The sequence below is a fragment of the Hyperolius riggenbachi genome, chromosome 1 (genome assembly GCF_040937935.1).
Source record: "Hyperolius riggenbachi isolate aHypRig1 chromosome 1, aHypRig1.pri, whole genome shotgun sequence".
NCBI classification, from domain to species: Eukaryota; Metazoa; Chordata; class Amphibia; order Anura; family Hyperoliidae; genus Hyperolius; species Hyperolius riggenbachi.
This window is the reverse complement of record NC_090646.1, coordinates 574,174,906-574,200,600: the sequence shown is the minus strand read 5'-3', so window position 1 is coordinate 574,200,600 and position 25,695 is coordinate 574,174,906. Positions and strand designations below refer to the sequence as shown.

The following is a 25,695-nucleotide window of genomic DNA, read 5'->3' as shown; positions in this document are numbered from 1 at the left end:
AGCTGTCTCAGAGATTTCAGCTGTCTGTTTCCACAGTTAGGAACATATTGAGGAAATGGAAGACCGCAGGCTCAGTTCAAGTTAAGGCTCGAAGTGGCAGACCAAGAAAAATCTCGGATACACAGAAGCGACGAATGTTGAGAAAGGTTAGATTCAACCCACAGACCAGCACCAAAGACCTACAACATCATCTTCCTGTAGATGGAGTTACTGTGCATTGTTCAACTATTCGGCGCACCTTACACAAAGAAATGCTGTATCCAAGAGTGATGCAGAGGAAGCCTTTTCTCCCCCCACAGCGCAAACAGAGCCGTTGAGGTATGCTAAAGCACATTTGGACAAGCCAGCTTCATTTTGGAATAAGGTGCTGTGGACTGATGAAACTAAAATTGAGTTATTTGGGCATAACAAGGGGCATTATGCATGGAGGAAAAAGAACATAGCATTCCAATAAAAACACCTGCCACCTACAGTAAAATATGGTGGTTGTTCCGTCATGCTGTGGGGCTGTGTGGCCAGTGCAGGGACTGGGAATCTTGTCAAAGTTGAGGGACACATAAATTTCACTCAGTATTAGCAGATCCTGCAGACTTATGTCCAGGAATCAGTGACAAAGCTGAAGCTACGCCGGGGCTGCATCTTTCAACAAGACAACAACCCTAAACACTGTTCAAAATCCACTAAGGCATTCATGCAGAGAAAAAAGTACAATGTTTTGGAATGGCCATCTCAGTCCCCAGACCTGAATATAATTCAAAACATGTGGTGTGAGTTAAAGAGAGCTGTCCATGCTCGGAAGCCATCAAACCTGAATAAACTAGAAATGTTTTGTAAAGAGGAATGGTCCAAAATACCTTCAAGCATAATCCAGACTCTCATTGAAACCTACAGGAAGCGTTTAAAAGCTTTAATTTTTGCAAAAGGAGGATCTACTAAATATTGATTTCATTTCTTTTTTGTGGTGCCCAAATTTATGAACCTGCCTAATTTTGTTTAAACAATTATTGCGCACTTTCTGTAAATCCAATAAACTTAATTTCCCTTCTCAAATATCACTGTGTGTGTCTCCTATATGATATATTTAACTGACATTTTCTATCACAACAACCAATGATTTATACAGGAAAATCATAACAGTTAACAAGGTTGCCCAAACTTTTGCATCCCACTGTGTATGTCTATGTATGTATCATGTAGTGTACATATCGTAGTCTAGGGCCAATTTAGGGGGAAGCTAATTAACTTATCTGTATGTTTTTGTGATGTGGGAGAAAACCACACAGACACGGGGAGAACATAGGCGAGAGCACTAACTACTAAGCCACTCCCCATTATGATGCAATATCATAATGCAAAATTAATTTTGCATGCAAACACAATTATGAGCTATAATTTTGCAATAAGGCGTAATTTCACAAAAATATAACTCTCTTTAGCCCATAGACTTGAATGCATGAATGCTGAATTTTTTCTCATATGCAACAGTTTGTTTTCCTATGCTCCATAAACAGGAAACTACTTCTGTGTGTCCTGGTATCTACAGTAAATGTTGGACCATATATGGTTTGTAGAGCCATATATGTGATAGACAAGCTGCCCTTCCCCAAACCCTCATGATGTGCTGCTTCAGTATAAATATAATGGTACAAGACCAGGTTTCCATGGGACATCAGTCATATCACCTGAGTGCTGGGATGAGTGGGAGTGTGACAGAGGAAGGAAGGAGCATGAGCAGTCCAAGGTACATGCACAATATGACATTACTCGCTATGCTGCCAGATGCACTAAAGAGACAACAAACGGTAACTAAGAGAGAGAGAGACAATCACGTGAGGAGGAGTACATTTCAACCAAATAGTGTTGTAATCTGCACATTTAGTTAAGTTTCTCTATAACAAGACCCAGCTAAGAAAAACCTTAAAATTGTCAAGGCTTGAAAGCCCCAAAAATAAACAGTTATTTAGCTGACTCCTTCATGAAAGGGTCAACTGTATTGGTTGGTTTTGGAATCTATATAACTAAAAGACACTTGTAATAAGACATGGTGTGGATACACTGAGGCTAGTTGACAGTTAAACTGAACATCCAGAAAGTTGCAACTGCTTACTCAACAATCATTCAGCTAGGAATCCTTTACACTAACAGAAGATTGTGAGTATGCATTGACCCTGGGTGGCAGATTAATGTGGGCGGCACAGTAGTGGGCCATGGCTTAGTGTGGGTGGTGCAGTTGTGGGTGGGGGCTCTGGGGTGATTCTTTTGAGAATTGAAGGTTTACTGGTTGGAACAGAATAAGTCTGGTGATAGACACCCTTGTTCCCCAACTCTTCACTGGTAGCTTACTTGTAAGGCAGACCCATCAAATCAAAAATAATTCTCACGAAAACTATCTCTAAACAGTCCAATGAGAAGTATATCAGACCATTGTGTAAATATGTCTCAAGTCATTTTGACTCCACCCTCTACAAACCTTTATGGGGGATGGAGGTAAACAACCTCTGGACATCAAGGGCGCAGAACAAAACATCCTCTGGCAGCATGGCAAAGTCAACAAGACTGTTGAGAAAATCATTAGTATCTTTAAGACAGGACAAAACTTCTCCTGCCACATTTTTGTAGGTAGGAGTCAACACATTTTGACCGAGCGTATAGCACCGACCCAACACTGCAGACAATCGGTCACTCAGAAGATCTTTGTGTATTCTAGGTAATAAGTATACGACAGGGGTCTGAGGATGTTCACACTACAAACATTCAACTGCCTTGCTATCAAGAAAACCATCCTTGTACCCCTGCTGTATGATCTGGTCAATCCTCCTTTTAACCTCCCATGTTGGTTCAGACACACACTCCTCATAATGGCCTGCTGTCGACCTCTGTCTATATGCCTCCGCCCGGTTCATACTATGATCTAACATCATTACCACTGCCTTTTCAGAGAAGTATTTTGCTAATGAAACATATCGTTCTTTGAGGGATCAATACTAGTAAATACGTGATATGAAACGATCTTTGCATGCAAGCTTATATTTAAGTTGAAAGAATAACCTTAGCAAGTCCTTTCCAATATTTGAGGATGCATGCAGCTACTAAACTGCATAATATCTGTCATTCTACTGCAAGGAAAAAAGGGAGAGCTCCGACTTTAAAAGCAATATTCCCGTCTTCAGTTCTACTGAAAGTTGTTTAATAAGAGTCATGTGCAATGAAGGGGGAAGGTTGGGAGTTAAACAATATGATGCCTCCTGGGAATGTTGTTTCAAAACCCATTTGTTGCCATCATCTTTATGTTTGATTTTATTGTTTTTGGTTATTATGGACTAAATGTTACATCATGCTGAGAGCTGTGCAGCCAACCATCATATAATAAAGAGACTATTACCCTTTTAGACCAGACCACTACATAACATGATATTTTCTGCCTGACAGTACGAACATTGAAAATTCCAAGTAAAATGATTTTCTTTTGGGCTTCAGTGAAGTCAAAAGAAGGCAGTGAATTTATTGACATGTGAATTTAAATGAGTTACCGCATAATATACTCACATGAGAACAACCATCAACAGCCTTTTTACGACTTTTTATTTCTTATTCTTTATATTATGCCAAAATTCACTACCGACAGCAGTTATAGTAATAAAATAGTACTATAAATGTACAGCATCCTGAAAATAGGACTGCACTGAATGTTTAGAGGCAAGCCAGAGCTCCATCCTTATAATTCCAGCTCTGTAAAACACTAGTGGTTCCTACTGGGGTATTACAGTGGGGGCCCCTTTCTCACATCAGTACTAGTCTGTTTATCTGGCAGTAAACAGTTCCTGAGGCAGCATTTATGAGGCAGTATGGTAGCGTAGTAGATAGTACTCTCATCTTGCAGCTCTGAGTCCATGGTACGAATCTGAGCCAGACTCAGGCCCAGATTTACAACAATGTAGCCTATAGGCACAGATGTCATGGTACCCTAGACTTTGCCATCCACAAACACCCACTGAACCGCACCACAACTGTGCTGGCTGGCCCAGCTGTTATTCTTCCCTACTTTCCTTGCCCAACATAGGCCACAGGTGCCCCTTAGTATTAGGTAGCCAGAAGTATCCCCAATGTTAAGTATCCGCAGGTGGCCCCAAGTATTAGGTAGCTAGAGATGCCACCAGCTGCAGGTGGAATCTCATTTATGCTCTACTCAGGACTAGGGAAGGAGGGAGGGAAGCACTCGAGGATGGCAGTGAGCTGCCCTTTCATAATTAGGTGTCTGTAGGCACGAGCCTACAGTGCCCTATGGAAAATCCAGCCCTGGTCAGAATACTAGTTTGTATGTTCTTCAAGTGTTTGTGTGGGTTTCCTCTCACATCCTCAAAACATACTGAAAAATAAATTGGCCTCCTCCAAAAAAGGTTGTTAGACTATAATGGATGGTAGTGCTCGATCGCCACTATACGTCGCGCCGCGCACCCCTCCCCCCAGACCCCGTGCGCTGCCTGGCCAATCAGTGCCAGGCAGCGCTGAGGGGTGGTTCGGGACTCCCAATGACGACCCGACGTCGGTGACGTCATCCCGCCCCGTCGCCATGGCGACGGGGGAAGCCCTCCAGGAAATCCCTTTCTTTGAACGGGATTTCCTGATTGAAGCGGGCGGGGGGATGCCGCTGAGCAGCGGCTATCATGTAGCGAGCCCTGGGCTCGCTACATGATATAAGAAATTTTTTTTTTAAAAAAAACTGCTGCGCTCCCTCCTGGCGGAATTTTTTATACCGCCAGGGGGGTTAAAGAAAATAAATATGGCAGCCTTCGTATCCCTCTCACTTTAGGTGTCCTTTAACTTGAAAACTACTGTACTATACATGCCTAGGATGATATAAGGCAACTCATTTACCTAAAAATTAGTGTCCAAATCCTGTGAAATAGAGGAAGCCTGTGAAAAGGGAATGCATGCTTGACCCCTTAAGATTATTTCATATCTGACTTCAATCCTCTATAATTGCCTTTTTCTGTAAGAAGGATGGAGATCATGGAGTGAAACGCACGCCCGAGTCATACATTGTGGTCAGCCTTTCCTGCCTTACTAAGCAGCTCCCACTGGCCTACTGTCATGCTGTCAGCAGCACGAATTTGACATGAGACCTGTGCTCAGAGAGGTTGTCTGAAAAGATTAGTATATCATCCAGGTAAATTAAGACAAATTTACCCAACACCTCTCTGAAAACTTCATTGATGAGTTCCTGAAAGACGGCCGGGGCGTTACACAACCCGAAGGGCATCACCAGGTATTCGTAATGCCCATCGGGTGTGTTAAAGGCCGTCTTCCATTCATCGCCCTCTCTGATCCGCACCAGGTTGTATGCACCCCTCAAATCCAATTTCGAAAAAATCCTAGCATTGGTGACTTGGGTGAATAAATCGTCTATCAAAGGTAACGGATAACGATTTTTAACTGTGATCTTATTCAGTCCCCGGTAATCAATGCATGGCCGAAGGCCCCTGTCTTTTTTTTTTACAAAAAAGAAACCTGCTCCGGCAGGCGACCGGGAAGGGCGAATGAATCCCTTAGCTAAGTTTTCACGGATGTATTCTTGCATGGCCAGCTTTTCTGGCCCAGACAAATTGTAGAGATGACCTCTAGGGGGCATACAACCCGATCGAAGATCAATGGGGCAATCAAAAGGGCGATGAGGAGGTAGTTTATCGGTAGCTTTGGGACAAAACACGTCCGAAAACTCAGCATATTGTTTCAGAACTCCCTCCACATGAATCCTGGTCTGGCCTAAGGTTACCTTCACTAAACAATGACGAAAACAATGGGCTGACCAGCTCGTTAGCTGACCAGTGGCCCAATTTATCTGAGGGGAGTGAAGGTGTAACCACGGCATGCCAAGGATGACTGTGGAGGTTATCATGCGCAACACAAAAAACTGCAATTTCTCTCTATGCAGCACCCCTATAGTGACTTCCACCTCTGGTGTCTGGGACAGAGGATGGTTACGCTGCAGGGGTGAATCATCCACTGCCGTAACCTGGAGGGGTGGTTTTACCGGGGTGAGCGGAATACTCAATTTATTTGCAAATTCGTAATCCATAAAATTAGCCGCTGAGCCTGAATCAATGAAGGCCTCAGAGACTTCAGATTTATCATCCCATGTAACCATACAAGGAAGAAGTAACCGCTTATCCTCTAGGGGTAAGAGCTGTACGCCTAGGATATTACCCCCAACTACTCCTAGGCAGTAGCGTTTCCCGACTTCTTAGGGCAATTTCGCACTCTATGACCCCCCTCTGCACAATAAAGACACAATTGCTCAGAAATCCTGCGTCTCCGCTCCACTTGAGACAGTCTTGACCGACCAATCTGCATTGGCTCGGGTGGAGGTGAAACGGGAGGAGATGGAGTCACTGGAGGCGCAGCGTAGGACACCATTTTAACATTGTTCCTACTCCGGGTCTGCCTTTGATAGCGGAATCTGCGATCAATCCTGATGGCCGATGAAATGGCCTCATCGACAGTTTTAAGTTCAAGCTGACTTAACATAAGGTCTGAGACCTCATCTGATAATCCTGATAAGAAACAGTCTAAAAGGGCATAGGTGTCCCACCTGGCTGAAACTGACCACCTCCTAAATTCGGCAGCATATTCCTCGACCGGACTCTTGCCTTGACGCAACAACTTGAGCTTCCGCTCAGAAGTCGAGGCAATGTCTGGATCATCGTAAATTACTGTCATAGCCTTAAAAAATTCATCTACGGAGGTCAAAGCTAAATCTCCGGTGGGCAGACTGTATGCCCAGGTCTGAGAATCACCTGTTAACAAAGTCTTAATAAATGTGACCCTTTGGGTCATGGTTCCTGAAGATCTAGGTCTCAACTCAAATGATGACAACACTCTACTCCTAAAATTTCGAAAGTCAGATCTGTGACCAGAAAATTTTTCAGGTACAGGCATATGTATGTCTGTGCTAGGAGGGGATCGCACCTCATCCACAGCCGTCTGAAGGGTTTGTAAAGAACCGGACAAAGCGTCAATCATTGCCTTGTGATTACCCAGCACTTGGTTGATGGTATCCACCGAAGTGGTAAGTGTGCCCAGACGGTCAGTGTGTGCGTCCATTTGCATTTTGGGTCTGGCGTTTTGTAACGATCGGTGTAACACAGAGAGGATCTGATTACCGGTGATCTGCAGTATCACCGAGAATGCAGATATATATACCCGATTATTGATAATCTGCAGTATCACCGATAATCAGATATATCTCTAACCTTTGGACACCTGAGTGATGAGAGTGTTTTGGTGCAACAGAAATACTTTGAGGATCGCACCTGAATGTCAGGTGCTAGAGCAATAAGGAGTATTGCTCTGCAGCAAGTTCCTTCCATTGGTCTGAACTCCCCGCAGGGAGGAGTCAGGCCGGGAGTATAGGAAGGACAGAACGTGAGTGACACCAATGAGGGAGTGTCACTGACAGATCTGTAAACTATCTCTCAACAGGAGAGATAGTTCTCGAGGTCGGGCAGGCCAGGTCGTTAACACACGGACAGTTAAAGTACAGAGACAGTAGACGGGTGGAGAATCCAGAGACTAGCCAAGTTCAGCAACAGAGTATCAGAATGACAAGGTACAAAATCAGAGATCAGAAGAATGGTCAGGAAAGCAGAAGGTCATAACAAATAATCAACAATTCCTAGACTAAGGTGTGAGTTCCGTGGTCATCAATACCTTGGAAACTGGTCTAGATAATAACACAGATGATAACAGAATTTCCTAGACTAAGGTGTGAGTTCCGTGGTCATCAACACCTTGGAAACTGGTCTAGACAATAACACAGATGATAACAGAATTTCCTAGACTAAGGTGTGAGTTCCGTGGTCATCAACACCTTGGAAACTGGTCTAATGTAACACAGATACTGACAGGGTCTGAGTGCTACCATGTAGTGATCGCAACGCCAGACACCAGAGGAATGACCAGCACCCAGTATATATACACCAGCGCTCTCCTGCGCCTCCCCTAAGTGCTGGACCAATGAAACCTGAAAGAATTGTCAGCTGACCGGCCTGGTCAGATGACACCCCTCTGACTGTTATAAATGCTCTGCCTCTCCGCGCGCGCATGCATCCTTCTGAACCTGTGTGGACTATCAGTCCCAGCCACACCAGACATCTGTTGTAATGCCTCTGCTGTTTTGGATGCGGAATCCGCCGCACCGCTGTCTGAGCGTGCGGCGTTTTCTCCGCGTTCAGCAGTACAGACAGGAGTAGGCCTATGCGTGCAAACCGCCGCGTCGGACGCGGAATCCGCTGCCCTGTTCTCTGGGCATGTGGCGGTTTCTCCGCGTTCCGTCAGGCCAGTAAATGCAGGTCCCTGCGCGCAAGCCATCATGTTGAACGCGGAATCAGCCGCCTTACTCTGAGTACTTGCGGCGGCTTTTCCGCGTTTTCTCACATTTACATTCTGACATTTATCACATGGTGACATTTTTACTGCTGGCAGGTGATGTAGCTGCTGCTTTCTTTTTTAGCAGTTGGAAACAGCTGTAAACAGCGATTTCCCACAATGCAACAAGGTTCACAGACCGGAAACTGCCAGGAGTACCATGGTCCTCAGAGTTTCTTGTGGAAGGGGTTTAACTACAATATCAGCTATACAGAGCCCCCTGATGATCCGTTTGTGAAAAGTAATAGATTTGTCATGTAAAAGGGGGTATCAGCTACTGATTGGGATGAAGTTCAATTCTTGGTCACGGTTTCTCTTTAACATAGAACCATTTATCCTTTAAATAAATAAACTGCCAAGGCTTCATTCATGGGGAGTAGTTTGCCCATAGCAACCAGTCACATTTCAGTTGAAAATCAGCAATGTAAAAGTGGTAAATGGAAGCAGAATTTTGTTTTCAACAGAACCAATAATCAATCTCTTAAAGACTGAGGAAGGCAAATGTGGGGCACAAAGCCACAGATTTCCTGTTCCCCCATGAGAGAATGAAAACAAACAATGAATCTTCAAACCAAATTCTAGAAAACATACTGTGAATGCCCTTATCACTCATTATATGCTGCTGACATTCAGCTTATTAAGCTCATTTCTGATAGAGGTTTGCTTGAAGTTAACTAGATTTGACAGTCGGAAAGTTTACCTCAGAGGAGGCCAGAAGCAGTGAAGTTGCTGAAGAAGGGGTGGGGAAGCTCTGTTAGATATGTCAGGAATACTAAGAGAATGTTGCTAGGAATGTGATAGGCCTCTGGAACAGCAAAAAATGTATTTTGAAGATGCTGCAAAGGTGGGAGTTCCTAGAAATATTTTGACAGTGTTAAGTATGCAAAATTGACGGCTGTATCGATCAAAGCCCGATCGAACATGTCGGAAATAATCAATCGAGCGGAAAATCGCATCGTGTGTACCCAGCATAAGGAAGATGGCCATTGTTCTGGTGTCCTCCAATTCTGAAAATCTTTGTTAATAAGTAACCTTAGTACATAAGCTCTAATCATCTTCCGTCTTGATTACTGTAACACCCTACTCTGTGGCCTATCAAAAAACAGACTGGCAACTCTCCAGTCCCTACTGAACTCTGCTATTCATCTCATCCACCAGTCTAACCTCCTAACACTATCATACAAGGCTCTACGCAGGCTATCCCCTTCATACATTTCTTTATTAATCTCCAGATATAATCCATCCTGGGAACCTTCACTCCTCCAAAGAGACCCTCTTGTTGTCCAGCTTGGTCACCCCATCTCACTCTCGCATCCAGGACTTCTCATGAGTATCACCTCTACTTTGGAATTCTATACCACAGCCAATCCACCATGCTCAAAGCTTGGAAATTTTAAAACGTACCCTCAAGACACACCTATTCAGACAAGCTTATAGAGGTGTTCATTACCAGCACATCACCAATGAAAAACTAATAAGATGGATGAAGGAGGGCCTCCTAAATGGGTCCCTCTGGTCCAGGGGCCTGGTGTGGTCACTACCTCTGCCATATCGCCCAACTTTTTGAGATGAGAAAGAGGGACACTTAAAGGGACACTATCGATTAACATGTTTTTTTCAAATGAGATAGAACATGTTTGGGAAGTGCTGCTGTAGTACTGGTGTATACATTTCACTGCTTATCTATTTGATTACTGTTATCTAATTCCTTTCACATTTTTCTTAAGGCAGTCTGCTGAAATTCTGATGGCAGTCTCAGCCATGAGGGGAGGGGGGATTCCCTTCACAGTGCATCATTAACTACGTGTGCAGAGAGCTCAGTCAGAGACAGGCAGAGCTTTCTCTCACAGAGAGCAGAGGAAATGTATCTTATGTGCAACATAAACATTTGTAATGCTGTAGTGTGTGAAACCGGATACCTGTTTTCAAATAATTCTGCTTCAATATTACACTGTTCTTAACATGTCAGACTGCAGAGATTCACCTATGCAAATGAGACATTCCAAACCTAGCTAAAATCTACACACAAGGAATTAAAGCTTTTGTCTCTGATATTTAACACGAATAGTAGGAAAATGTTAACACAGCTACTTAGACATTATTTGTAGGTTGTTATTTTAGAACACTTGGGCATTGATAGTGTTACTTTAAGCCATGCCCCTACCACACCCCTAACCACGCCTCTGGCACGCCTCGCCTAGTCACGCATCCCATAAAGATTTCATAAGAAAATATGTTCTTTTATAATACAAACCACACTGGTCCTTTCTATCCTGGTTCCTTTTCCTCCATATTAACATTTGAAAATAAGAAATATATCCATTTAAAGGATGAGATTAACCTCCCTGGCGGTTTATTAAAATCCGCCAGGGGGCAGCAAATACGTTGTTTTTTTTTTTGCTACATGATAGCCGCTGCTCAGTGGCATCCCCCCAGCCCCTCCGATCGCCTCCGGCGATCGGAGATCAGGAGATCCCGTTCAAAGAACGGGATCTCCTGGAGGGCTTCCCCCGTCGCCATGGCGACGGGGCGGGATGACGTCAGCGGCGTCATCGACGTCGTGACGTCAAAGGGGATTCCGATCCACCCCACAGTGCTGCCTGGCACTGATTGGCCAGGCAGCGCATGGGGTCTGGGGGGGGTGGCTGCGGCAACGCGGATAGCGGCAGATCGGTGGGTAGCGGCGGCGATCGGGCACTGTACGCAGCTAGCAAAGTGCTAGCTGCGTGCAGCAAAAAAAAAATCATGCAAATCGTCCCAGCGGGGCCTGAGCGGTGCCTTCCGACGGCATAGCCCGAGCTCAGCTCGGGCTTACCGCCTTGAAGGTTAAAGTTTAGAGCCAATTAAACACATTTTACAGGAGGGAAATACATATATTTACATAGAAAGAGGGACACAGTTCTAAAAGAGGGACAAATGGGGAGGAAAGAGGGACAGGCTTCCCAAAGAGGGACTGTCCCTCCAAAAGAAGGGCACTTGAGAGCTATGCTCTGCATCCGCTATTGCTACGCCACTGGCACTACATAATATGTTGGCTCTGTATAAATACAATAATAATAAATAAGATCAATAGTTTCTAAATACAAATGGAATTTTACTACCATTATTATTGCCCTCTAATATATTTATTTGTTAAACAATATATAGTGTCCAAACCATGAACATTTTCAATACAAGAAAGCAGGGATGAGCAGAAACTACTCCAGTGCGAATTATGCATCGTAGTTTGCATCTACGCATCGTAGTTCGTAGGTGAAGTTTCAAAACTACGCTTACGAATTTACACGTAGCGAAGTACCGCAACACGTAGCTTACGCCCACTATGCGTAGTTACCCGTGGCTAATTTTCCGCGTGCAATTGTATGCTTACAAATTTACGCATTGGAAAGGGGAATGTACGCATAGAAGAGTTCCCGTTTTAAGCATCTAAAGCGGAATTCATGCGTAAAATTTTCTGCATACGGGCATAAGCATCCGCATACACTACGCTTCGCACTACGCGTAATTGCGTATTTTAACGCGTAGTCTACGATATGCATACGAAGTGAATATTTGATTTCGAAGCCATAGTTTGGCAAAGCGTAATTGCGTAAAACTATGCATAGTTCCAGCGTAGCGAAGTTGGCTGACTACGACCATCCCTACAAGAAAGTACAGTATATTAATGTGGACATAAGTTTTATATTGTACCAAAAAGAGAAAAACCCCAATAAACAAATATTCAATATTCATATAGCGCTAAAAAGCCAAAATACATGAGCACTGCAGCTCTGGTTGTCGGATTCCAGCCTTTTGATTACAGTTATTTTGCAGAGGCCAGGGTACATGCCAGCTTAAAATGTTATGAAAGCTTAATTTAACCACAAGAGCCATTCCAAACACAAGGCACATATATTGAGGAGGTGAGAGACAAACAAATGTGCAATTACCATTTTTATTGGACAGAACTGTGCACGTTGTTTACCGGAATATCTGGATTCAGTGAGTGTGTGTATTCAGTAGGTCAAACTGAAGCTATAATGACCTCCAGCAATAAAGGCATGCTTGGGACTTCCAATGCATTCTTTGTTTGCCCAATGTTTCTTTTCCTCCTCTTCAGTTCTGGCATTTTGTTCTATGCAAAGCACCTGAGGACTTTCTTCTGAGCCAAATGCTGCAAAAAGAGTTCAAGGCTCCTCTAATGCTTATCCTCTCGTCATCAATGGATAGTTTAAGGAATGCTACTTTGTAAGCCTATTATTTTAGCTTATCTTACTTATTGAAAATGTAGCATTTTAATTTTTAAAGGATTGGAGCTCTGTTAACCTCACAGGGTATATTTCTGTATAGTCCCCATTAACAAGACAATTTTTAATAAACAGTTAATAGAACTGCCAATAAAAGAATCCCACTTGCAGACTGTATAGTTATAAAATGCATTTAGCACTAATGTGCAATCACCGGGATCTCCTCAAAGCAAAGCAAAACACAGCTCTAGAACTCTGTCCCACAGGAAGTACCTGGTTGCTGAGCAGGAGGTGACAATAATTTTACTGCTGGTAAGCACAGCCAATGAATGACAAGTCCCAGTACCACAGTGAATTGAAGTTACTAGAGTCCAAGTAGCAAGCTTACATGACAGAGCTCCGGGTCCTGCCTTCTTAAGGTGGCCACTAACGGTCCAATTTCTAGCGAAAAATCGTTCGAGCGATCAGAAATTCTGATCGGACGAAAAATCGTTCACTACACCATCAACTAACCAATCATTGCTTCCTATCTATTACGACCACTAAGAAAATCCAAATTTTCGTTCGACGAAAATTCATTCGGGAGACATTTTTTTCACTCGTTCATAATCGATTGTGTCCACCAATGGAGATTATTTACAACCAATCCGATCAGAATTTCTGATCGCTCGAACGATTTTTCACTAGAAATTGGACCGTTAGTGGCCAGCTTCACACTACAGCTCCACCGATCAGCTGATACTGAGGTCCGCGCTGCTGGCCCCAGTGGAGGATACAAGCTGCTGGTGTGTCCATCTGAGGAGGTCCTGGTGATTGCACATTATTGCTTTATGCTTTTTAAGACTACACAGTCTGTAAGTATGATTTTTTTTTTTTATTGGCAGTTCTATTAAATGTTTAATGCACTATAGAGCACTCCTTTTTTGTTTTGATTAGATATACACTTTGCTCACAACTAAGTTTAAGGAGCCACACTGGTTGTGACATTTTTGGACTTATGTGCTGGGAGTGACTCTACAAACGCAGTCTCTTTTTTGAACATTATGTAGCTACTTGTTTATTCATGTACAATCTCCTCCTTATTACCCCAAGGCACAAAAAGACACACATTTCAGAGCATGGCTTGCAGAAACACGTTCAGTTCTATAACGACTTGTCCTTTCCTGCTTCAGCTGTGCAGAGAGGAAAGCATTTACTGTCAGAACAGCCCAGTGAGGAGGGGAATAAAGCCTGGTACACACATGCAATTTTGATTGGCCAATTGTACCGCCTTCATGTCGTTTGGGAGCTTATCTACACAATCTGTTCCTAGTATTCAAAGCCTGTGACCCAAAACTACATGAAGGTGGTAAAATTGGCCAATCATTAGTCAATCAAAATTGGATGTGTGTATCAGGCATCACATGTCGGGAAGGTTGCTTCCCAATGGGTTAGCTAGCAATGGGTCCAGATTTAAAGTGAACCGAGCACCTTTTTTATCACTCAGGACATTTCTATAGCACATGAAAAATGCATGCCAACAATCTGTTTCATTATTAAAATGAAAACAATCTGTTTCATTTTACCTTGCATTTTACATTCAGTAGTAGTTTTAGTAGCCTGTTTTAGCAGGCCTGCCCGACTGTCCCCAACAGCAGAGACTTCAGGAAGCTAATTGTTTTATTAAGCTAATTACCAATAGGTAAACAATGCCTTTTCATCAGCATAGGGGGTGAGTAATTAGGACTATTTCTTCAAAGCCATTGTGTGTGTCAATGTGTCAAGATAGCATCTCTGACTTCTGTAAATAAGGAATGTGAGAAGGGGAGGGAGGAACATGGCAGCTTCTATGCCAGGAGAGATTCCAGTGAAAGAGAATGTGCTCAGTTCCCTTTAAGCATTTCTAGACATTTTTTTGTAAAATCTGTTGACAATCTAATATTCTTTATATCACTAAAGCTAAGTACACACTTGAGATAAAAGTCTTTAGAAAATGAAAGATCACAGACCAATTTTACCCCCTTCCATGTAGTATGAGAGCCATACCTACACAGTCTATTCTATTAAGCTGAGTACACCCATCAGATAAAAATCTTTGCAAGATGCTGCACACAAAGATGCTGTACACATGCAATGGATCAGTAAGTATCTGCAAAAGATCAGTTCCTGCAAAAGATCAGTTCCTGCAAAATGCATTCATAGTCTATGATATCTGCAGATCTCATACACACTTTGTTTAACAGACATTCATTTGCGGATCAGATCCACCAGGATAGATCTTCAGATCTGCAGATGAATGTCTGATCTGCAGGTGAATGTCCGTTAGCCACTTCAGCCTACAGTGTTGTTTCACCTTATGCATCTGAGCAACTTTCACCTCCCATTCATTTGCCAATAACTTTATCACTACTTATCACACTGAAATGATCTATATCTTGTTTTTTCCACCACCATTTAGGCTTTCCTTGGGTGGTACATTTTGCTAAGAATTATTTTATTAACCTTCCTGGCGGTAACTCCGAACGTAGTTCGGGGTAAGCCGCGCAGGAGGTTTTCTCCGGCCCTGCTCGGCCGATTTTCTTACTTTTTTTTTGCACTTTGCTAGCTGCGCCAGCACACTGATCGCCGCCGCCCCACGCCTGATCGCCGCTATCCGTTGCGGCGCGCGCCCCCCCAGACCCCGTGTGCTGCCTGGCCAATCAGTGCCAGGCAGCGCCGAGGGGTGGATCGGGACTCCCAATGACGTCACGACGTCGCTGACGTCGGTGACGTCATCCCGCCCCATTGCCATGGCGACGGGGGAAGCCCTCCAGGAAATACCATTCTTTGAACGGGATTTCCTGATCGGAGATCGCCAAAGGCGATCGAAGAGGGCGGGGGGATGCCGCTGAGCAGCGGCTATCATGTAGCGAGCCCTGGGCTCGCTACATGATTTAAAAAAAAAAAAAACTGCCGCGCTGCCTCCTGGCAGAATTTTTCATACCGCCAGGAGGGTTAAAGGCAGTGAAAGTCTATGGAGACTTTCATACTTCTGCATTATGGCGTGACGTGACGGAAGTGACGTTTTCATGTATCCCCGACGCAGGTCCAAAACTAAGTTATCATGTGTCTTCAGCATTGAGCTGCAGCAATCTGCGTTGGCCCGGAAGTCATGTTAGTCTATGGTGATATTTAAAAAGTTACCGATGTGAAGTTGCAGCGCACATGCGTGCTTGCGGTCACTTCCTGCTTCAGGTTATGTGGAAGTGCACGGAAGCGTATTGTAAAAATACGCTTCTGTGCACTTCCACATACCCTAAAGCAGGCAGTGATCGCATGCACGTGTCACTTTCTGCTTGGCCCAATGCCAGATGCATTACTACACGATATTCCCCAAAAGTCTGTCTCTGGTGGAGCGATGCGGTGTGGCGCTCCACCAGAGACAGCCACTCTAATTGTCCCACTCTGGACAATGTCAGGTCCAGTAACTTTGTAGGATGAGATCCCCGAACTTTGGTTGGCCCAATAGGCTGCCTGTCACTTGACAGGCAGCCTATTGGGCCAACGTGCAGGGATCTCGTCCTACAAAGTGAATCAACCCTGAAGTCAGTTAGCTAATTGTACAAGCTGTTAGTTGGTATTTCTCCTGTCTGGGAAATTGTTGATGTTGCTGAAACCCAAGAGAAGCTGAAGACGTGTCTGACACTTCCGCTGCCCGGTGGGTCAACTGTATACACGTCACCATGGCAACAGGGATGTCAGCCCTCTGCTGCGGATGCGCGCTGTCCCAGTTTGGAACATATTGCATGGCTCTCAAATAATTACATTTTAAAATATGTGGCAATAAAATATGTGGCGTTTATGGCTCTCTCAGCCAAAAAGGTTCCTGACCCCTCCGCTAAATGATCCAGATGCTTCCCACTTCTTAGGTAAGTATTTTTGTTTTGACCTGAGCTTCAGCTCAGGTTCACGTTAAACCTGATTGGGTATTTGGAACGAAATTGAAATGTTGTCTCTTTTGTAGTATAAGCACCCCAGTGAGAAAGTGCTATTAGATTCCTGGGTTGACGCTGGCAAAGAGAACTTGGTAGAACACCATTTAAAATTCCTCCCTGTCAGTTTCCTGCACCCACTGTCTTCCTTTGTCTTGTCCAATAAATCATTCCATTGACGTACCGTTAGCCATAAATAAATGTGTAGGATGTGAGGACTGTAAACTGAGAGCTGGGAATTAAAATTCACAGTGAAGACGCCAATTACAGCAGCAAACAAAATACACAAACTGCAAGCAATACATTAGCAATGTTTTCATCAACATTGACGTTTAAGCAGGTAGAATTAAATCTATCACAGTATCAGATGGAAAGAATCAACAGCAACTATAAATAACTTGTCAAATCATTTAAATGGGTAAAGAACACTTTAGTTGGGGATATCATTTACATACAGGAGGGGAAGCAACACACAGAAAAATAAATATAATTATGCATAATAAAAGAAAATCTGAAAAAATTAAAGTTACAAGTGAACTTATACAGAAAAAAATACATCAAGAATTATGCATAGACAAACCCTGAATACCGTATATACTCGCATATAAGCTGACCCATGTATAAGCTGAGGTAACCCACTTTTCCATAAGAAAGCAGGAAAAAGTGATTGACTCACATATAAGCCCCCTTCCCAGTATAGCCCCCTCCACAGTAGCCAGATGTGCCCCCAGTACAAGTCACCCTTCCTCCCCATAGCCAGGCATGACCCAAGGATGATACAGCTGTGTCTCAAGACGCCACACAGGAAGAATTCCGGATCACTGCACCGCTGAAAGGTTGCTGGCACGCTCTGCTCCACAAGCCAGGGGACACAGGTAGTCTTGAGCAGCGCACTCTGCACACCATGTTGCAGGCAATGGGGGGCATGGAAACAGCAGGGAGCCAGCTGGCAAGAACAATGTTACTAATGCATTATCCTTATGCTTCTCTGCCAGTAACAAATCCTGCTCCACCATCCGTTCTGCTCCACTGACTCGCATATAAGCCGAGGGGGTTACCTTTCAGCACATTTTTTGAACTGAAAAATTAGGCTTACACGCGAATATATAAAGTAATCTCAGACTGTAATAAGAGTTATTACATGGATGTTGGGCTGGATATCTGGAAAGGCCACAAAGGCCCAGGCCTCTAGAGGCTGCAGCCGAAGGGGGTACCTGGACATGAAAGAGGGGGAGGGGGGTGAAATGGGGAGCATCACATGAAAAAGGAAACTGATGCTCAAGGGACCTGTTTATAAAAGAGAGGGGCTGCAGTACATGGATGTTACACATGGAAGAGGAAGGAGGTCCAGGTCTCTAGTCCAGGGGTCCCGCTGTGGTCACAACTTCTGCATCCCCTAATGCTTTTCCACTGGATGAAACGCCATTTTTTTCAATAGCCCCAGGCAATTCAGGCTTGTTGCTAGGAACTGTAAGTGTTCTCACCTTCTAACATTATAGTCCTGGGTTCAGTTCATGGAGATTGTATGTCCTTTCCATGTTTGTGAAGATTTCCTCTGAGTACTCTGATTACATCCCCAAAAAACATGTGGGTAGGTTATGGCTGGTTTCATACTGGGGATTTGCATTGGGCATGATGCAATGCATGTGGTAAAGCATAGAGTCCATAAAAAGTATGCTTCACCGCAACTGTAAGTGAACAAGTCAACTGGTAACACACAGCATGTTTTGCATTATTCCAACAGATTCTACCTCACCACACCGCCAATGTGCCAAGGATAATGTACCATTGCAATATAGTCGCATTTGTATTAGCTATGCCATTATGTTGTCTTATGTGTCAGTGTGAAAGTAGCCTTAAGGTGGTCATACATCTAGTGACTTGGCGGACGATCGACCATCCAATTCGATAAATGCAGAGCCAGATTATCCACAAACCAAACCTAGGCAGTTGCCTAGGGCCTGAAGAGAGACCAAGGGCCTGGTGGACACTAGCCCTCACTAAATCTTACAAAAAAAGCCAGGTGATCATCAGCAGTGGGCAGAAACTGCTATCTTGCCTAGGACCCTATTTAATCTTAATCCTTTTCTAGGTAAATCTATTGAGGAGGGGGCCACTGCCACTAGACACCAGGGAAATGTATCGGGGAGGGAGGGAGGACCACTTGGCAATGCTGTATATGGAAGGGAGGAATACCAGGAAACGCTTTACAGGAGATGATGGATAAATCTATTCACTTTGGAGTGTCTGCCTCTGCTGCTGGATAACCTTGTCCCGGCCCTGGGCTCAATCATAGCTATAATCCTGTGCTGTCCAGAGCCATCTGTGTGTTTCAGATGCAGTTTAGGGGTGGAAGAACGCATTCAGGGGGGGTGTGGGCACTGCATATGGACCCTTGGCCAGCACATCAGCCTTTCCATTCCCCTGCAGAGAACAATGCTGTGCAGAAGCCAATCCCTGTGCAAGTCACATACTCAACCTTCAAATGGATTTGTAAAATGCAAATAATTTGAAAATGTATTTCTTCTGCTCATATATTTCAGTACCAGTGTCAGTGAAAATAAACCCTACCAGACAAGGCATATTTTCCCCTTAAGCAACAAAAATAATATCCGTGTGGAGCAGGAACATGGGAGAAATGGGTGATATAAATACAATTTAAGCCCTATTAGCATCCACACTACAGCAGCACCAAAAATATGCATCTCCGCAACAACACATGAATAATAATTGAACTTACTCCACACAATAAAGGTTAAAAATGGTCAGAACGCAGCCAGAACACAGCTGTTTCTGCAGTAATATTTGCTTTTTATATTAAAGACGCAACCTTTGTCTGCATCCGTTCACTCCTGTATTTCAATTATTTAACTACATGCATTTAAAAAAGTCACTGCTGGGAAAAGGAACTCTATTGCTTGTCATCATAAAATACTATGAGGCTGATTCACCAAATGTATCTCAGGAGGAATTATCTGGCCTTATCTGTTCTTCACCTTAGCTATCTAACAGCTTTTAACCATTTCAGCCCGCGGATTGTTTTCACCTTATGGACAAGAGAAATTTTCATATTTCAGCTCTCCTACTTTTCATTCCCCAATAACTTTATCATGACTTATCTCAACAAAATGATCTATATCTTTTTTTTTGTTTTTATCCATCAATTAGGCTTTCTTGGAGTGGTACATTTTGCTAAGAATTATTTTATTCTAAATGCATTTTAACAGGAATAATAAGAAAAAGAAGAATGATAAAATGCATTATTTCTCAGTTTTTGGCCATTATAGTTTTAAAATACAATGTAAAACTGTGGATGAAAGCTACACATTTTATTTGCCCATTTGTCCTAGTTATTGGAATGTTTACATTATATATCTAGTACAATGTATGTTGACAATATTTTATTTGGAAATAAAGGTGCATTTTTTGCAGTTTTACATCCATCACTAATCACAAGCCCATAATTTGTTAATAATATACCCTCTTGACATACATATTAAAAAATTGTTATTCCCTTATATAAATTGTTATTCCCTTATGTATGTAGGTGGAATTTTACTATTTGGCCACAAGATGTCCTTGCACATTATTTCCTATAAGCGTACAATAAGTACACTAAGGGCCCATTCACACTAGAGCGTTTTGCCGTGATTTCTGCAAAATGCTCAAACGATAGCGCTTTTGAATGCGCTAGTGTAATAAAACTGTATGGGCCCATTCTTGCTTGGGCGATTTGTGCTAATTGCCGCAAATCGCCCAAAAACGCGAAACGTGTCGCCTGCACCATTTCTGCTATAGAAGCGATAAACACGATCGCAAAAAAAACGCCCCAGTGTTCAGTGATTTTTCCGCTGAAAAATCACTCCTGCAAAACGCCGTAGGTAATCACCGGCGTTTTGCAAATGCAGGTGTGAATGGGCCCTAAATAGGAAGTAATGCGTTACAGTGTGACTTCGGAAGTGACGCAGGCATTCATTCACGCTTGCGATCACAAAGGCCTACAAGGGAGATTAATGAATAGGAACAAAGTTCCCATTCATTAATCTAACGATTGGCGGGAGGCAGCGCGGCAGCACTATTTAAGAATGATAACTGTTTTTGAAGAAAAACAGTGATCATTCTTGCCGGACGAGAATGGATTGGCTCAGGGGACTTTTATCCCCTGCCACTAATCTCCCCTGCCGCCTGGACCATCGCGATCGTGGGCTTCTGCCCACACGATCGTGCACACGGCCCCCCAAACTGTAGGGATGTGACTATCCTGACCCTGTGGCTATAGCAGCTGCAGTTCACGCCCCATCAGCAGTAATGGTTAAGCGCCCATCAAAAAAAAAAAAAAATACTAAATATAAAGCAAAAAAGTAATATCAAAGTCAAGTCAAGTTAATCAGAAACAACTTATTGTAATATATTTTTGCAGATAATGCCTGAGATACACTTTGTGAAACAAGCCTCAGCTATACTGGCAGATGCCATGATATTTTACATCCTCTTCCCAGGGTCAGTTCTAAGCTCTTAGATGCCAATCCCCACCCCCAATAAACACCCTTGCTCTCCCCTTACAAAGAAGTGCTACTAGACTTACGGCTCGATTCACAAAGTAGTGCTTAGTTTGCACGCCCTAAAAGCCCATAGCACATCTAAAGTAACTTATGATGCGCTAAGCTTCGCGTGCTAAATTACCGCGCGCAAAGTTTAGCGTGGCGCATTGGGTGCGCCTAAAATGTCGCACTGGGTGCGATGATTGGGGTGCACCCGGTGCGACATTATAGGTGTGTCGCTAAACTTTGCGCGTGCTAACTAAAAGCTTTGGCTGTACTAACTACTTAGCACCGTAGTTAGCATGCCCAAAGTGTTTAGGCATGCTAAGTTAGCACTGCTTTGTGAATCAAGCCCTTAGTGTGCTAGCATATCTTTGCCTCCTTGGAATATGCAGATTGGTCAAAGCACAAATTATTTGGTCCATCACCGCATTCTCTTCAGCAATTTATCACCATGCAACAGCGTCTCCCCATAGGTTCTAATGTCCCATGACATGCATTAGGAGCCTATGGAGAGACGTTCCTGCACGGTGATAGGTTGCTGCATTGCTGGAGAGGAGAGGGCCCAGCAACAGACCAGGTCATTTGTGCTCCATTGTGGCTGCTCTGTCTAGTAAGATATCCCCGGCGCCACCCCTAGATTGTGTCAGCTTCATGGTAGGGTCAGCGCTGCCCCTCCCTGTGTTCTTTATTCAGCCTTTATTTTTAGTCACATTAGTGTGGTATAGAAGGAAAGTATATTGGACACTTCCATCCTGAGCAGTGGAATGGCTCTGAGGTCCCCACCAGACCTCAATGGAGGCCAGTAGGGAAATAGATGGACACAGCAAATCAAACCTTTCATCTGCTGTGACTGTCCACAATGTGGATGAGGTGAAGTGTGCACCCAGTCTTAGGTATGTGGAACACAACAGTGATGGAGGGAAATTGGGGAAACTTAAATTCAGGTTTCCTTTGAGTTACCAGCCCAGGATGTAAGGGTAGTGGCGTAACTACAATCCATGGAACGCCTCAGGGAAATTTTGATGAGGCCCTTACCCAATGTCTACACCCCTTCCCTTGCCTCCCCTTGGTGCCCCTTATGGCTTTGGCGCCCATCTCACAAGAGTCATAAAAACATCATGATCTTCACACCCATAAGAAATGTAGTGGCAAAAACACCTGTTGTTAAAGAGGAACTCCAGTGAAAATAATGTAATAAAAAAGTGCTGCATTTTTACAATAATTACGTATAAATGATTTAGCCAGTGTTTGCCCGTTGTACAATCTTTCCTCACCCTGATTTCCATTCTGACATTTATCACAATGTGACACTTTTACTGCTGGCAGGTGATGTAGCTGCTGATTGCTTTTTTGGCAGTTGGAAACAGCTGTAAATAGCTATTTCCCACAATGCAACAAGGTTCACAGACAGGAAACTGCCAGGACCATGGTCCTCAGAGTTTCTTGCGGGAGGGGTTTCACAATAATATCAGCCATACAGCGCCCCCTGATGATCCGTTTGAGAAAAGGAAAAGATTTCTCATGGGAAAGGGAGTATTAGCCACTGATTGGGATGAAGTTCAATTCTTGGTCACAGTTTCTCTTTAAGTAAAGTCACCTGTACTGGAGGAAGGGAAGAATTGTAGTTGAGGCCTCCCGCAGCTCTGGGACCCACTGTGAATGCAGGGGCTGCTCGCCTTTAGTTACCTCCCTGTGTAAGGGTGTATATAATGTAAGGATGCAGACCAGCAGAAGAGATTCTCAGCAGACAGACAACTGTGCTAAGCAGTATGAAAAGTATGAAAAGGGCACATTCACATAACTGACAGGCTATCCTCTGCTTGTTACCTGAACTGCAGTATAGTAAAGCACAACCACAAGATGTCACTGAGTGTAAATTGTGATGATGATGGGATTGTTATTTCCTGTATTCTATGTGTTTATCTCTGTTCTAAGTAAGTTGCATTTCCTGATTGTTGTGTATGATTGAATCTCTACATGTTTTTCTTCAGTAAAGGGTTCTAACTTGTTATACTGGGTGCCTACATGGGTGGTTGGCCCAAGTGATGCATTTGTGTCAGGCGGCATGGGCCCTAGAGTGGCATTTTGCCCGATATTCTTGGGGCAACTATACTAGCTATACTGGGGGCAACTATACTAGCTAACTATACAGGGGCAACTATACTAGCTATACTGGGGCAACTATACTAGCTAACTATACAGGGGCAACTATACTATCTATACTGGGGGCAACTATACTAGCTAACTATACAGGGGCAACTATACTAGCTATACTGGGGCAACTATACTAGCTAACTATACAGGGGCAACTATACTATCTATACTGGGGGCAACTATACTAGCTAACTATACAGGGGCAACTATACTAGCTATACTGGGGCAACTATACTAGCTATACTGGGGCAACTATACTATCTATACTGGGGAAACTATACTCGCTAACTATACTGGGGCAACTATACTGGGGGCAACTATACTGGCTACCCTATACAGGGGGCACCTATCCCTGGCTACCTAAGTACCTATACTGTGTGTACCCTCTGCTCCATCACTAACTGACAATCAGCATTCTGTAATGTAGAGCGGAGCATCATTCTGTTCTTACTGTTTGTAGAAGTCTGATTAGGGGACACAGGGCTTTAAACAGTGGGAAGTGCAGTACATATCAGCTGGTGGGAAGTGCAGTACATATCAGCTGGTGAGAAGTACAGTACAAATCAGCTGGTGGGAAGTGCAGTACATATCAGTTGGTGGGAAGTGCAGTTCATATCAGCAGGTGGGAAGTACAGTACATATCAGCTGGTGGGAAGTACAGTACATATCAGCTGGTGGGAAGTGCAGTACATATCAGTTGGTGGGAAGTACAGTACATATCGGTTGGTGGGAAGTACAGTACATATCAGTTGGTGGGAAATACAGTACATATCAGTTGGTGGGAAGTACAGTACATATCAGCTGGTGGGAAGTACAGTACATATCAGCTGGTGGGAAGTGCAGTACATATCAGTTGGTGGGAAATACAGTCAGGGCCGGCCCTAGACTTTTTGCCGCCTGAGGCAATTTTTTTTTTAAAAATTGCCACCGCCGCCCCTCCCCCCCCTGGGGGGCCGCCGAGCTGGAGGGGTAGCTGGCAGGACGGGGGCATTGGGCCAGCGGCGGGGAGGGGGGTCGGACCCCCCCCTCCCTCGCCTGGGTCCCCCGTCCTCCGCTCCCCTCCAGCCTAAATAGACGCAGCCGTATATGTAAGAGGCACGGGCGGGGAGGACACTCACCTCTTCCCAGCATGCGCTCCACTGACATCACTTCCTGCAGCATTGCAGGAAGTGATGTCAGTGGAGCGCACGCTGGAGCGAGGAGGAGGTGAGTGTCTCCCCGCCCGTGCCTCTTACATATACGGCTGCGTCTATTTAGGCTGGAGGGGAGCGGAGGACGGGGGACCCAGGCGAGGGAGGGGGGGGGGTCCGACCCCCCTCCCCGCCGCTGGCCCAATACCCCCGTCCTGCCAGCTACCCCTCCAGCTCGGCGGGCCGGCTCCCCGCACCCACGGACGGGCGGGTGCCGCCCCTGGAAATTTGCCGCCTGAGGCAAAAGTTTCACCTCGCCTCATGAGCGGGCCGGCCCTGAATACAGTACATATCAGTTGGTGGGAAATACAGTACATATCAGTTGGTGGGAAATACAGTACATATCAGCTGGTAGGAAATACAGTACATATCAGCTGGTGGGAAGTGCAGTACATATCAGTTGGTGGGAAACACAGTACATATCAGCTGGTGGGAAATACAGTACATATCAGCTGGTGGGAAGTACAGTACATATCAGCTGGTGGGAAGTGCAGTACATATCAGTTGGTGGGAAGTACAGTACATATCAGTTGGTGGGAAGTGCAGTACATATCAGTAGGTGGAAAATACAGTACATATCAGCTGGTGGGAAGTACAGTACATATTAGCTGGTGGGAAGTGCAGTACATATCAGCTGGTGGGAAGTGCAGTACATATCAGTTGCTGGGAAGTACAGTACATATCAGTTGGTGGGAAGTACAGTACATATCAGTTGGTGGGAAGTACAGTACATATCAGTTGGTGGGAAGTGCAGTACATATCAGTTGGTGGGAAGTGCAGTACATATCAGCTGGTGGGAAATACAGTACATATCAGCTGGTGGGAAGTACAGTACATATCAGTTGGTGGGAAGTGCAGTACATATCAGTTGGTGGGAAGTACAGTACATATCTGTTGGTGGGAACTACAATACATACTGTATCTATTGGGAGCTACGTATCTATGGTGGGCCAGTACTTATTACATCTACAAGATAAATACAGCAGTGTGACCACATTATATTTCTACAAAAAAGGCTAGTATAACAGAAGACTTTTAGTGCTATTTGAAAATTACATTTTGTTTTCTCAATCTGATAAGCAGAATCCCTTTGAATGCCCAAAATAGGAATAAAAGCCAGTTTTGCATAAAGCCGTACATTCAATTAGGAAGCTATCTAAAATAAATTACATCATCTCAATAGATCAATATAAGATTAGAATGGTGA

At 44.1% G+C, this 25,695-nt stretch overlaps 1 protein-coding gene across 1 annotated transcript in view; it reads right to left on the bottom strand.

Annotated features, from left to right (window-relative positions):
* Nucleotides 1-25,695, bottom strand: part of EDIL3 (EGF like repeats and discoidin domains 3) — an 888,147-nt gene that overhangs the window by 398,890 nt on the left and 463,562 nt on the right. The gene's annotated exons all lie outside the window — the stretch shown is intronic.